This window comes from Bemisia tabaci, chromosome 1, assembly GCF_918797505.1.
Source record: "Bemisia tabaci chromosome 1, PGI_BMITA_v3".
Lineage (NCBI taxonomy): Eukaryota > Metazoa > Arthropoda > Insecta > Hemiptera > Aleyrodidae > Bemisia > Bemisia tabaci.
This window is the reverse complement of record NC_092793.1, coordinates 28,838,389-28,851,358: the sequence shown is the minus strand read 5'-3', so window position 1 is coordinate 28,851,358 and position 12,970 is coordinate 28,838,389. Positions and strand designations below refer to the sequence as shown.

At 40.2% G+C, this 12,970-nt stretch overlaps 1 protein-coding gene across 10 annotated transcripts in view; it reads right to left on the bottom strand.

The window, feature by feature from the left end:
• Ca-alpha1D (Ca[2+]-channel protein alpha[[1]] subunit D) overlaps positions 1-12,970 on the bottom strand; it is a 286,209-nt gene that overhangs the window by 231,056 nt on the left and 42,183 nt on the right. The gene's annotated exons all lie outside the window — the stretch shown is intronic.

Sequence of the window (12,970 nt, the reverse complement as noted above, 5' to 3'; positions counted from 1 at the left end):
AATTTTTGAGTTGCCCCCCACCCCCTTCCCCCGAAGGGATCAAAAACTGGAAAGAATCTAAAAAAATTTCCCCTCGATATGAGGAAAAGCGTCTTAAACCGCAAATCGATATCATATTTTAGAACTAAAGTTATGGCCGGCGGTGCGTGACTTTTAAATGACCCTGTATATAGTTCAGTTTTGTGGTTCAAAATAGGACTTTTATTGTATACTAGCCGTTCTGGGCGCGCTTCGCGCGCCCGTCACGCCTAGCCGGGGGCTACGCCCCCTGGACCCCCGGTCACTCGCTACGCGAGTGACATTCGGCTCGCTTCGCGAGCCGATTTTGTAGTAGTTGCAAATTTTTTATCACTATATTTTGAAGATTTCATAGAAAACATTATGAAATTCTCACTCCACAATTAACTTGTAGAATAATAATGGCAGGGCAAGAAATAGACTATATCTTAAAATGGACGGTTCCCACTTAGTAAAAACAGCCAACACCACGTGAAGGTGAGGAACCATCGTTAGCCACTTTTTTTTTTTTTTTCTTTACTTTTCTGAAAAAAATTTACTGAAATTTTAGTTGCGTCCCCTAAAAGGAAACACGGAGAAAAAAATTTGTGCATGGAACCCGAAGCTGAGATCATATGGATCTCTGAAGTTTTCGGATCACGCATCCGAAAAGTTAAGGTCCATCTGCCGAAGTTCGGGTCAGACAATTGAAGTAGTTCGGTATATACCGAAGGTTTCAGGTCACACATCTGAAGTACTCGGTGCATACCGAAGTGCTTCAGATTTCTGACTCAGAGATTTAGGAAAAACACAGTAGAGAACCAAGGAAATCACAGTAGAACAGAGAAAAAAATACAGTCGAATAAATAAAGAAAACTATTATCGAAGAAATTCTAATTATTAGAAAGTAATTAGCTGGCGTAATCAATGCGTAGCTGCATAGGAGCATGAGCGAGATTTATCATCAACTGACCGCTGGCCGCTAGGTACCTGGGTGGGCGAGCGACAATACGTAAGCGGTGGCATATGGTTCGATTGACAGAGGAGTGGGGAACGGTCAGACGTAGGGGAAAGGTTCAGGCTGAACCGTTCAGCACAGCGCAGCGTCAGTCACCGGGTGGGGAAGAGAGTCCGGGAGGGGACACTTCCCCTCGAGTGAAATAGAAAAAGGCAGAATCCTTCGAAGTTTATATATATTGTATATAAAACTTTTCCTTAAAACGTAGCGACGGACTACGCCTATCTACGGTGAAACAGGCATTTTATTTGGAAAAGGTCGAACGTGCTCCGACTAATGGAGATGTTGCATGTGTGAGGGATTTGCGATTTGACTGTTGTTTCTTATGTAAAAGTTCGCGAGAAACACGATGGTGCCACTGGTTTTCCCTGAAATCAACTCCCAAGCTCAAAAAAAGCTCTCAAAGTGAGGCCAAAATGGAGGAGATATCCTGCCCTACCCTGAGAGTCCACCTCTTACAGTGCTGCCATTTCCCGGAATTAATTCCGATTTTCGGAACTTTTCAAATTTTCGGAATTTTTCCCGGAATTATTTAGATTTTCGGAACTTTTGCTAATAATCGGAATATTTAATGCTCAGTCCCGGAATTTTCCGAAATTTTCGGAACTTTTCCCGGAATCTTTCAGATTTTCGGAACTTTTGTTAAAAATCCGGATTGATTTTACTTTTTGATAACCATTTTGGATCATTCTGGAAATGGGGATTCGATCTTCCGGAATTTTCTCGAGTGTCGTATCCATCCCGCGGTTTTCTACCAAACCTAACCTCCAGAAAGAAAAAAAGAATTAAAAGAAAATCAAAATTTGAATTTGTAAACAACGAAATGATCACATCATGTTTTGGTGCTCAAGAAGTTTTTTTTTTAGTGAATAGTTAAGGTGAACTTGTAATTATCAGTGATTCCGTGTCATTCATATCCATTACCAAAGATGGATGAAGCCTTCTCTCACATGCTCTTCTTCAGAGATGATGAAGATGATGAAGAGTACCGCATCGACACCCCTGCCGACGTTGATGGCAACTCTTGTAAGTACCATTAATGATTTTTTATTTAAGCTTAACAAAATAAATTGTTTTCAATTTTTGGAAAGGAACCAAACCAATGTAATGCACCTAAAGGCGGAATAGTCACATTGCGAAGGCAGCTAGATAACTTCAGCTGTTGTTGCTGTGCGTAGGTTTGGGTCAGAATTCAGTGAAGATTCCAAGATTCTAAGACTGTCTCATGTAGACTGTTCGGTTTAATGTATCAATTTTATTTTTAGGGTGCTGAAATTAGGTAATGGAGGATTGTGCACTCATGGGAGCAGTCTGATTTATCACCAAATAGGGAAGCGTCTAGACAGTTATCGGTGAAGCAATCCTTTGCAAAGTACAGAGGAGCTCTGTTTTAGAGTGCATGCCGAGGAAATATTACAATACGGGCCTAGAAATTTAATCTTACAGTCGATAAGTGTTCTCATCTGAAGCTGGTAAGTTCACTAATGGCGAATTGCAGCAGTACATCCCAACCGCTTGTGGAAAAATGAACACAGATAGATTATATTGATGGCTCTTATACTGGCGGCATTTTTTTTTTCTATCTCGATTTCTGCCGCCCCCGAAAATTTGCCGCTGTGGGCACAGGCCCACTTTGCCTCTACGGTTAATCCAGCCTTGACGGTATATCTGTTGTTTCACTCAAGAAAACAGGCTACTCATTTTCTTAGACCTCTATTTTAAAGAATTTCCCCTTACTGCTGGTTTGAGCACAGACTCAGGATTCCTAAATTGACAGCTCATGCATGTAGATGAAATGATGTGTTCCCTAATACATTTTCTTTGTTTTTGTTACAGAATCAGCAATTACTGAATTCATCATCGAGGCTGATAGTCATCAGCCGCCACCACCAGTCCAGAGGAATATACGCACTGAGTCGCCAGCAGGTTCGTATGACTCTCAACTAACATAAAGTTAGCAAATAAGCAGTAAGATTAAACATTATCAATTGCCTACACAGATTGTATAACACTGATGAACATTTTTTTTTCTCCACTCATAAATTCTTAGCATTACACTTGCAATGCAACCGCTCCGTACCTCCAAGTGTTCATCGCTCCTCACAAAATTAAATGATGAAATGTAAGATTTTGAATTTTGCTAATTATCTGCAGGAATTAGAATTGAATTGGTCAGCTGAAATATTTCGTTATTCATTCATAACTCATTATTATATTACCATACCTATGTTACAAATTCATGTAATGCACTGATGACAATGACAGTTTTTAGTCTTTACCAGATCAATGTCTTATCAACATCTGTGGCTCTCAAAAAAAACCGAAGCTTGATTTTTCTTTTTCATATGATCCACATCAACTTTAAATTAGGTTTTTATTCCCTACAGTTAGTCATCTAACTTTCATCTTGTTTTCATTTCTAGCATGTGCAATCCCTGAAACTTATACTGATCCTGATCTCGATAGCATTGAGAAAGATCTAACGTACGTTCCTGATGAAGTGAAGCAAGGTGCGTATGTATAATCATGTAATCCAGTTAAAGGGGTAGGCCAAGACCAATAATATTTCCGTTAGCCTCAGAATATGAGCTCATAATTTAGAGTTATTTCCCAGGCTGGCAGGTTTGACAAGACTGGGTCTTTGGTCACTGATATGAAAACACTAACACCAATGAGCTTTTTCTTCTTTTAACCCTATTTTTCTCTGCACTGTTTCCATCATTTATGAGAGATAGAATCAACATTCTATTCAGAGCCTACACGGTATTTTTGTGTTCAACATACTCCAAGGTGTTCTCAGAACTAAAAACAAAATGAAGTCAAAAATGACTGAATGAGAAGAAGAATGAGATGTTTAGCTCAGTTAAACAATCGCATTTGTTAGTAATAAATTACTTTACCTGATACTAGGCTTAAATTGTTCTAAAAAAATTAATCAAGTATACCTTCCTCTGGCGAAAATGGAGAGAAAATTGTCAGTCTCAGGCGAAAATGGAGATGTTGCATGTGAGGAATTTGCGATTTGACTTTTGTTTCATATGTAAAAGTTCGCGAGAAACACGATGGTGCCACTGGTTTTCCCTGAAATCAACTCCCAAGCTCAAAAAAAATTCTCAAAGTGAGGCCAAAATGGAGGGGATATCCCGCCCTACCCTGAGAGTCCACCTCTACATTAAAACAAACTCTCCATGCAAAGATAAGGAGCAAATACATTAGCAGGGTTGCCGTGTTTTCAGTTTTGGAGTCCCCAAATGAAGTGGCAGCCCTGTCAATGTATTTGCTCCTTATCTTTGCGTGGGGAGTTTGTTTTGATGTAGAGGTGGACTCTCGGGGTGGGCGGGATATCCCCTCCATTTTGGCCTCACTTCGAAAGCTTTTTTTGAGCTTGGGAGATGATTTCAGAGAAAACCAGTGGCACCATCGTGTTTCTCGCGAACTTTTACATAAGATTCAAAAGTCACATCACTAATCCCTCACACATGCAACCTCTCCATTTTCGCCTGAGACTGGCAATTTTGTTGAAATGATACATCGAACCACTATCGAATACGATTCGTGGCGAGGAGAGGAATGCCCGGGCCACATGATGTATATTGGACGTATTTATGCTAAAAGGAACTGTGTGCATAGGTTTCACGTGCAACAAAGTTCCTTTCAGCATAACGTCCTATTGTACAACAATCGAAAACATAGGAAAATGCGGAAACAAGGCTAAAATGCAAAATACAAAGGCAGGACGTTTCGGTTCCTCACGGCACCATTATCAACTGCTAAAATAGAATTAAAAATAAAATTAAAATAAAAACGAATGAACAACAATTGGTTCTTTTCTTGAGTTGCCAGACCTCACTCCCGTAAGTTACGATACTCTTCACGATGACGTCTCCTTGGAGATACTCTGGTCCCAGAGAACCCCATATAGCAAGAACTCAAGAAAAGAACTGAAGACATGCTTAGGGCAACTGAGATGGACTTTTGGCGGAGGTCTGCTGGCATCTCAAGAAGAGAGCGTATCCGCAATGTAAAAGTACGCGAGATCATGGGTGTAGAGAAGGAAATCGTGCACGATATCAGGTCCAAGCAGTTGGTCTGGTATGGACATGTGCGAAGGATGGCAGACGACCGGTTGCCCAAGCAGGTCTTCGATTGGGTTCCTCCCGAAGGCGACGGCGCACTATGGTCCACAGACTGGATTTAACGGAACTTTAGGCGGAAATGCAATGTATCGTTTTAAAAGCCGATGTTTCTAATGTTTTTTGGGTCGCTGATTTCATTTTACATCTTAGTTTGACAAAATATTAACATCCTGACCGAGAAACTTGACTTTAAATGTAACTTCGGGCGCTATTAAAACCTAAGACTTTTTTCCCCTATTCTGACGATCATGAGCATGCAATAGCCCATTGATGACAACTAACTTATCCCATAAATGATAAAAAAAATCTACTGAGATTGATTCTTAACGAAAGAGGATGAGGGTGTGTGAGACTGTGTAAGTGTGTGGTGGTGGGTGGGGGGGGGGGGGAGTAAATTTGACAAACGTTGAATTCATCAATCTCATGGTAATTTAAAAAGGTAGAAATTCGTTATTTTAACTCGCTACGAACTACATGTCACTCTCATATATGTGGACTCCCTTCCCCACCATCCCCATCACAAACACAAATGTTGCATATTTTAAGAAAACATTTTGTATAAGGTAACAGAAAGCACACTTTACTGAAAAAATAAATCACATACTGAGATCGAAAAAATGACTGAGATCATAATTTGCTTTAGGAAAAAATGTATAAAACAAAACTTAACGGATAAAGTTAAAAAAAAATTAATCACATTTCAATGAGAAAACAAACAAAAACAATTAAAAATACACGATCCTAGCTTTGATTCAATCTTCCATATCCATATTCTCGTCACTCTCCTCGTCCATTTCTTCATCTATCCATTCGTCTATTTCTTCGTCTATGTCTTCATCCATTTCTTCGTCTTCATCGTCATCGCTCTTCCCTTCTTCCTCGACTTTCTCTTCTTCATCTTCTTCTTTATCTTCCTCCAATTTCAAATGATCAAAACAAGGATTTGGCTCTAAAAGATCCAAAGCGGCACGTGGCAATTTTGTAGCTTTCTTTATTACGTGGGACTTCAGGATTACAGGATCTGACGAGCACATCATCCGACACAAAATATCTATATTTGTTGCCTCTCTTGATCTTTTCCTCGAAAAACATTTTCTAAAAAGTCTATATACCTTATTTTGAGCTTCCAAAGCCTCCTCAGTGTATTGCCCAATTGGCAGCTCCATTGATTTGACGATTTCAGCTCCGTGAATCAGAACTTTATGCGCTGTAGGAGACATTGGATACCATGGATAAATTTCTACGTAGAATTCTGCTGTTTCTTTGGAATACTCTTTGAAAACGTCATATTTAATCGCGTAGCCACTTGCTAGAACTGCGAGAATTAGGTGGAATCGGTGTATTAATCCAGGAACGATCTGTGTGATTTTTGATGACACGGGAGGATTTTTGAAAAACCTTCTAGCAGTGTTTCCACAGTTGGAATTGCCTCCGCCTTGTTTCGGTTGGTCCACGATTAATCCAATTTCCTTAAACTCGCGTTGAATTCTTTTCTTCTCCTCATTTTTGATAACTTTTTCGGCTGGAATAATAATTCGCCATTTTTTCAGTTTTAGGCGATACGCAATATGGAGCAGTAGCTCAAAAATTTTGATCCACGCATGTAAGGTCGATAGACCAAGGCAATACAAGTCGGTTCGAGGGGTTTTAGAGAATGCTAATTTTAGATCGTTTGCCTTAGAGGGTAGAATACCGCACAGATAACATGTGCTTGCGCTTTTGGTGCCTGATAAACAATTACACATCTTAGTGTCCAGCATTGTAAGCTTTAAGGTATAGGAAACTTCAATATTCACCCCGTCTTTGATCACCTTTGTTGGCACTAAGTTTGCAATCTCACTTTCTAAACTAGCAAGCTGGTCTAACACAAAGTCATCCTCCTCTTTTTTGAAAATAAACTTGATCGGTCGACAGTATTGGGGTGATGCGGGTTTAGGATTTTGCCAAAAAATTCCACCTGGTTGCCCATTTGCAGCTCTTAAAATTAATGGCACTGCGCATATGACAAATAAGTTTTTATCGGACGAATCTTTGAATTCCTCGGAAAATTTTTGGTTATACTCACTTTGATTGCTTGATCCGTCAAAGCCGTATTTCCAGAGGAAATGTAAAGTATGGGGATTATCTGTACGGTGGTTAATCAGCGAAGATTCATATTTCGTCCATTCGGCCTCTAAAAGACGGTTTGTGGTGATGTCAAGTAACGCTTGCAATGAAATTTCGCCGGAGATCTCTGTAATTTTTATTGCATCATTTCCGGGCATGCATTTTTTCTTTTCTTCTAAAACATAATTATAAGGAGGAAAGATGTCAGCCTTCCTGAGTTTGGACTCTTTTCTTGTGTTGACATATTGGGATTTTGTAAAGTTATTTTTGATCATGAATGCAAGAGCTTCGCTGGGTAAAAGAGGCACGGGCTCTTCGTTCTTTCGCCCTAACACTACGTTTTTCAGATCTACAACTTTTTCAGGTGTTGCTGAAATAGCCTTAACAACCTGCGATTTGGACCTTTCCCCTTCCTTCCAAAGTGCAGTTGTATACGCTACTCCGAGCTGTGAAGAGGAATGACTGGTCACCAAATCATGGACTTTTCGCTGCTGCACTTTTATGCTGCAGCTCTCAAAGTCTTTAGAGGCTCGACTCGTGCTTGGATGAGTATTGAGAGAGGGATCTTCAGAGAGAGGAAATACTACCTTGCAAAGCCAATCTCCATGCAGTTTCCTCAGCCTCTCTTCGCACCTATGACATTCCTTCCACTTCTGTCTGAACATCATAATCAGCGCATATAATTTTTTCTCTCCATCTTCAGAAATGATTGCAGCGGGTATATTGCGTAACACAAAAGCCTTCAGAAGATCCATTAACCTGCTGATTGAGGTGCTGGTCAACCCAACTTTCTTTGCCTCTTGAAATAATTCCTCTCTTGTCACAGAAACGACTGCATGATCTGAAAATTAAGTAAAACTACTATAAAACCGGTAAAAATAATTACAAACTTCAGACCTAATGAAAAAATTAAATAATATTTCTTGACTTCGATACATCTGACATTACAGGGATAATCAGCCTTTCCTAGAGGCCCTTGTGGAGGAAAGATCAATTTTTAACGAAATTTGGCAACACAGTTGACAATTTAAATTTGTCATACTTAGTCGAAAATGTCATAATAATCTACGACTCCGCATAAATTTGTCATTTCAGCGATAATCGGCCTTCCCTGGCGGGTCTTATGAAAACGTTATATTTTCGGCCAAATTTGGCAGCAATGGATTCTGATGCAATTTGACATTATTTAAAATTGCAACAATATAGGCTAAACTTGGCAACACCGCAAAATATTTGGCCGTGCTCTCTAGCTGGAAGAGACAAGCGACCTTATCTATCGTGTTATTGAATCAAAACACTGAGTCACATTTCAAATCGCAGAGATGCGCTCCGAAAAAAATTGATTTCCACCGTTAGTTGCAAAAAGGCGCAATTAAACTTAGCATCATTTTAAACTTAAGGATATGTGGAACAAGGTTTTTCAATTCCCAAAGCATTAACTAGAATTAAAAAAAAGTTAGAGCTTCCTAAAGATTATAAATTTCACTGATTTCTAGCCTTTTTCGGTGTATGTTTGCAGCGTTAAAAAGCATACAAATTTCGGCTTAAAATTAATGATACTGGGAAAAACGGACGTCACTTACCATCAGGTGGATCCATATTGCCCAAAATTTCACATTGATGAGGCGTAACTCGGAAAAACAAACACTTTGTAACGCACTACTGAATGCGGCGCACAATCAGCTAATGAAGACCTGTTGCGCGCTCTGTTGTTAAGGCCTGTCCCTGTCTTATCAATCATTATTAATCGATGAAAACTCAGGTGATGATCTCTGAGAGTATGTTTGATAAAACTGTGGTGCCAAACTTTCATTTTTTGCACCTTCAAAATTTGCTTAAAGTTCCGTTAAATCCGGTCTGTGGACCATAGTGCGGCGTGGACGTCCTGTGAAAGGTTGGCGACAAGGGGTGGAGGAGGAGATCAGAAGGTGCCAATTGCCTGATGATCTTTGGGAGGATAAGGGGCAATGGCGATTGGGCGTCGCAGAGCGCGAGGCGGCGTTATAAAAGCGACTTTATGTATGTATGTACAACTATTGGTCTCATTTCAATACCAATTTCACCATGTAACGACGTTTGCCGGTTCTTATTTTAATTTCTTTATTATTTTTAATTATATTTTAGCAGCTGATAATGGTGCCGTACGGTACCGAAACGTCCTGCCTTTGTATTTTGTATTTTAGCCTTATTTCCGCATATTCTTGTTTTCGATTGTCGTTTCCGTTTCGAGCTGCTTTTATATTCTCTTTGTTTTCTATTGTATAACTAGAGTGGCTTTGGCTTTCAATAAGAAAGAGTCTGCTCGACAACGACGCGCGAAAAATTCTTGAGAAAAAAAGAAGGGAGAGGGTGAAAAAGGAGCGGGAGGCAAAGCTGATTTACTTCCGGTTGTGAAGTCTCCTTTTCCCGAGGTTGAATTGAATGAACGGCGCAGGCAAATAAGGTTTTGCTGACTTTATCCGGCCTTTAATGTCGGAATGCGCTGCGCAGCGCCGCGGCGGAATTGTTTCCTTCCTCGAGGTAACGACCGCCGCAATTCGCGTCAAAGTAACGTGGCCAATTCCTGGGTCTGGGTCTCCTCCAAAAGGCCTGCGATGGCTGCAAATACTGAGATTCAGTGATAAGTGCAAATTAAGAGCCTGTCAAAAAAGCGTCCCTCGGGAGACTCAGGGATTTCGTTCAAGAGTGGCCTGAACGAAACCTCATGATGAGAAAATCCTTCGCTTGAAGTTTTAGCTTAACTCCAACGCTAATTTTGGCAGCACAGGGTTGCGAAGTTTATATTTTCTACCATCGAAAAATGCAAATTTTTCAAAGTTACTGGATTGAAAAAAACAAGTTCAGTCGATCCAGCTTTATTTTCAAAGGCACCCATATTATATATAAAAAAAAAGTCAAGTAGGAAGGATCATAATACTTAGAAGATTCAATACGATCATTGAACTGATTAAAGAACAAGTAAGAGATAACAGAGAGGATCGGAAGCGCACTGATTCTCTGGAAAGTTGGGTTAAAGCATTACCAGCTCAATTCATGCAGCTAGTCTCGCTCATCGAGAGTCTTTTGGGAACTCGAAACGTTTCAAATTCACTTTCAGCAGATAATAACTGAATAAATGTTTCCACAAAATTATTAAAGTTTAAAAACTCTCGTACAGTAGAATATTTTTTCATCTGTAGATGAGTATGATAAGATCGACTTAAGTCTTTGTTCGTGACCGCGTAAGTATGGAGGTTGCTTCGGTAGCGGATGCCTCTCGACGAGGGGCCCCAATTGTTTTATTAACTGAATGTATTTCATCCGCGTTACTCATGGTCCCGACTTGGGTGGCTATTTTTATCCGCAGCTTGTTTTTTCAGTTGTGAAAAACTTTCCATCGTCGCACGAGAATTAGTGAACCACGGCGCGGCGGCTCGACGGAAAACGCACGTTGGCTGCAGCTCTGATTCGGAGTGCAAGAAAACGCCACGCTGATATATAAGGAGATAAAATGACTTACTTTAGAATTGAGGGGCTCGGAGGACAAGGCGTATGTTAAAGCTAATTAAGCTTCAACCCAAGTCTCCGTGGTAACGAGCTTACATAAAAGAAGAACGCATTGACAACCTGTAAGCCAATGTGAATAAAGTCCTACCCACATTATTATTATGAAGTTAATTAGTTGATCAATAGTTCTGATTGTTGCTAAATACAAGCAAAAGCGCATGAGTGCAGTTTTCAAAAAAATTGAGATATGAACTGAACCTAGGTTTAGAATAAATTCTGTGAAAAATTCACTGGTAAAAGCCAGTTTTCAAGCATCGAAATGCGAGTTCGAACTTTCTTTCCCCCGCGCCGCCAGGCTTCATAGAATTCATGAACTTTGAACATTTTTCTGTCAAAATAGCAAAAGCTGAACTGACGCGCCTTGCCGTCCAAGTCCCTCAATTCTCGTGTTGTTTTCGCTATTTTTGAAGATTTACGGAGTATCTCTTAAGAACAGTTAAAGCAAAGGTCTCTCTCTCTCTCTCAAGAGACTCAGAAAAAAAGAGAAGATAATGAAAGACAAATTGCATGGAAATAAATGCGTTACAAGAAATAAATCCTTTTACCTTTTGCGTCCCATCTAATAGTCAAGCTATACGTATTACTTCGGAGTCCAATTATGAGGACTGAGCTCTTCGGTAAGTTCACGGGCCCAAATTAGTAGGTACAACTCGAGTTGTGAGTTTAGTCAAGTCAGGCTCTACTCAAACTTGTTTCATATCATCCCTGGTGCACGAATATTTTTATTAGTGGAGAGTGGAGTTTTTCGTCTTCACTCAGCTAACATTGTGCATGCCCAGTAAGAATTAGGGACTGCTCAGTTTTACACTGAAAATGAGACTAATTACACACGGATCTTCACTTGCGCAATCCGTATTAAATGGGTGCTCATGCGACCTATGCTGTGCGCACTCTCCAAGTGTAGGAATTTCAATAGTGGGGCCGATAAGCATAACAATCGTGCACTTCTGGAAGAAAGCATGAAAATTTCAGGGATTCATCTCTACCCTATAGACATTCGATTCAGACATAGACCCCAAAAATCTGAGCCCCCTGGGGGGGCAGGGGGGCCCCCAAATTTTGAATTTTGAATAACTACTGAACGGCTAATGTTAGCGTAATTTTTTTTAAGCAGGACGATAGGAAATTTTATCAGGAACAAAAATGGTTCTTATAAATTTTTCTGTGGGATCGATATTTAAGGCGTGAAACGGGAAAAACCATCGGGGGACGGGGAGCCGGCCGTTCTGAGGCAGATCCGCGCGCTGCGCTGTTTGCCCGGGACGCGCGCGGCGGCGCAGTACGGTGTTACCGACGAAACAGCCGCTTGTCTTGGTTTAATCTCAACGATGCGCAGTTTTAAAAGTATTGTGAATACATCGTACTACTTATAAAGCCTTAAAATAGGGCTTAACTTATGCAGGTAATATAGTATGTATACAAGCGAGCGCACGGCAACAGAAAGAGAAGGGGTTAAGTGCTGGAGTTCCGAATTGTTTTGTTGTATGGGTTTGTCAAGTTTTATTACAGCATCCGAGATAACTGCATCAGACATCAGTTGAACGGAACAAAATCTGAGGCACAGTTGTCTCGGGAAGGGGGGGGGGGGGCTAAAAGTCACAAATCTTATTTGTGTACCACGATGACCTGAAAAATGATTTTAAAGTGTTTTTCTTTCTCTTTCTCTCGGTGCTGCGACATCAGGATGGTATCTAAATATGCTTACTTAAGACAGGGAGCCTAATTTTGTAAACAATGAGCATACATAAAAACATGCTTGCTTATTCTCCTCTCTTTCAGGAACATTTTGGTACATCATTGCTACGTATAGGCATTTTTTTAAGAGGACCAAAACCACCTTCAAAACTTGCTCCAAAAAAACGGCAAAAGAATCTTGAGAAAGCTTGATAGGGATAAATGACCCCCAAAAAACCTTTGTTGGACTGCTTCTTGTACAGTACAAAGAATATTATTAAGTAATAACTAGTCGCCGTATCCGCTAATCTGTCAAAACGGTCCATTTGAGTGATAGGAAGTCGCGCCTAAGTACTGGGAACCTATCCTGCTCTTATGTCAGCGCATCATAGGTACGATATTCCGCAATCTCGGTAATTTTGCAACTGATTACTGATTGCTAATTTTGACTGATTTTTTGATATTTTGACGATAAATTAACCTTTTGATAATC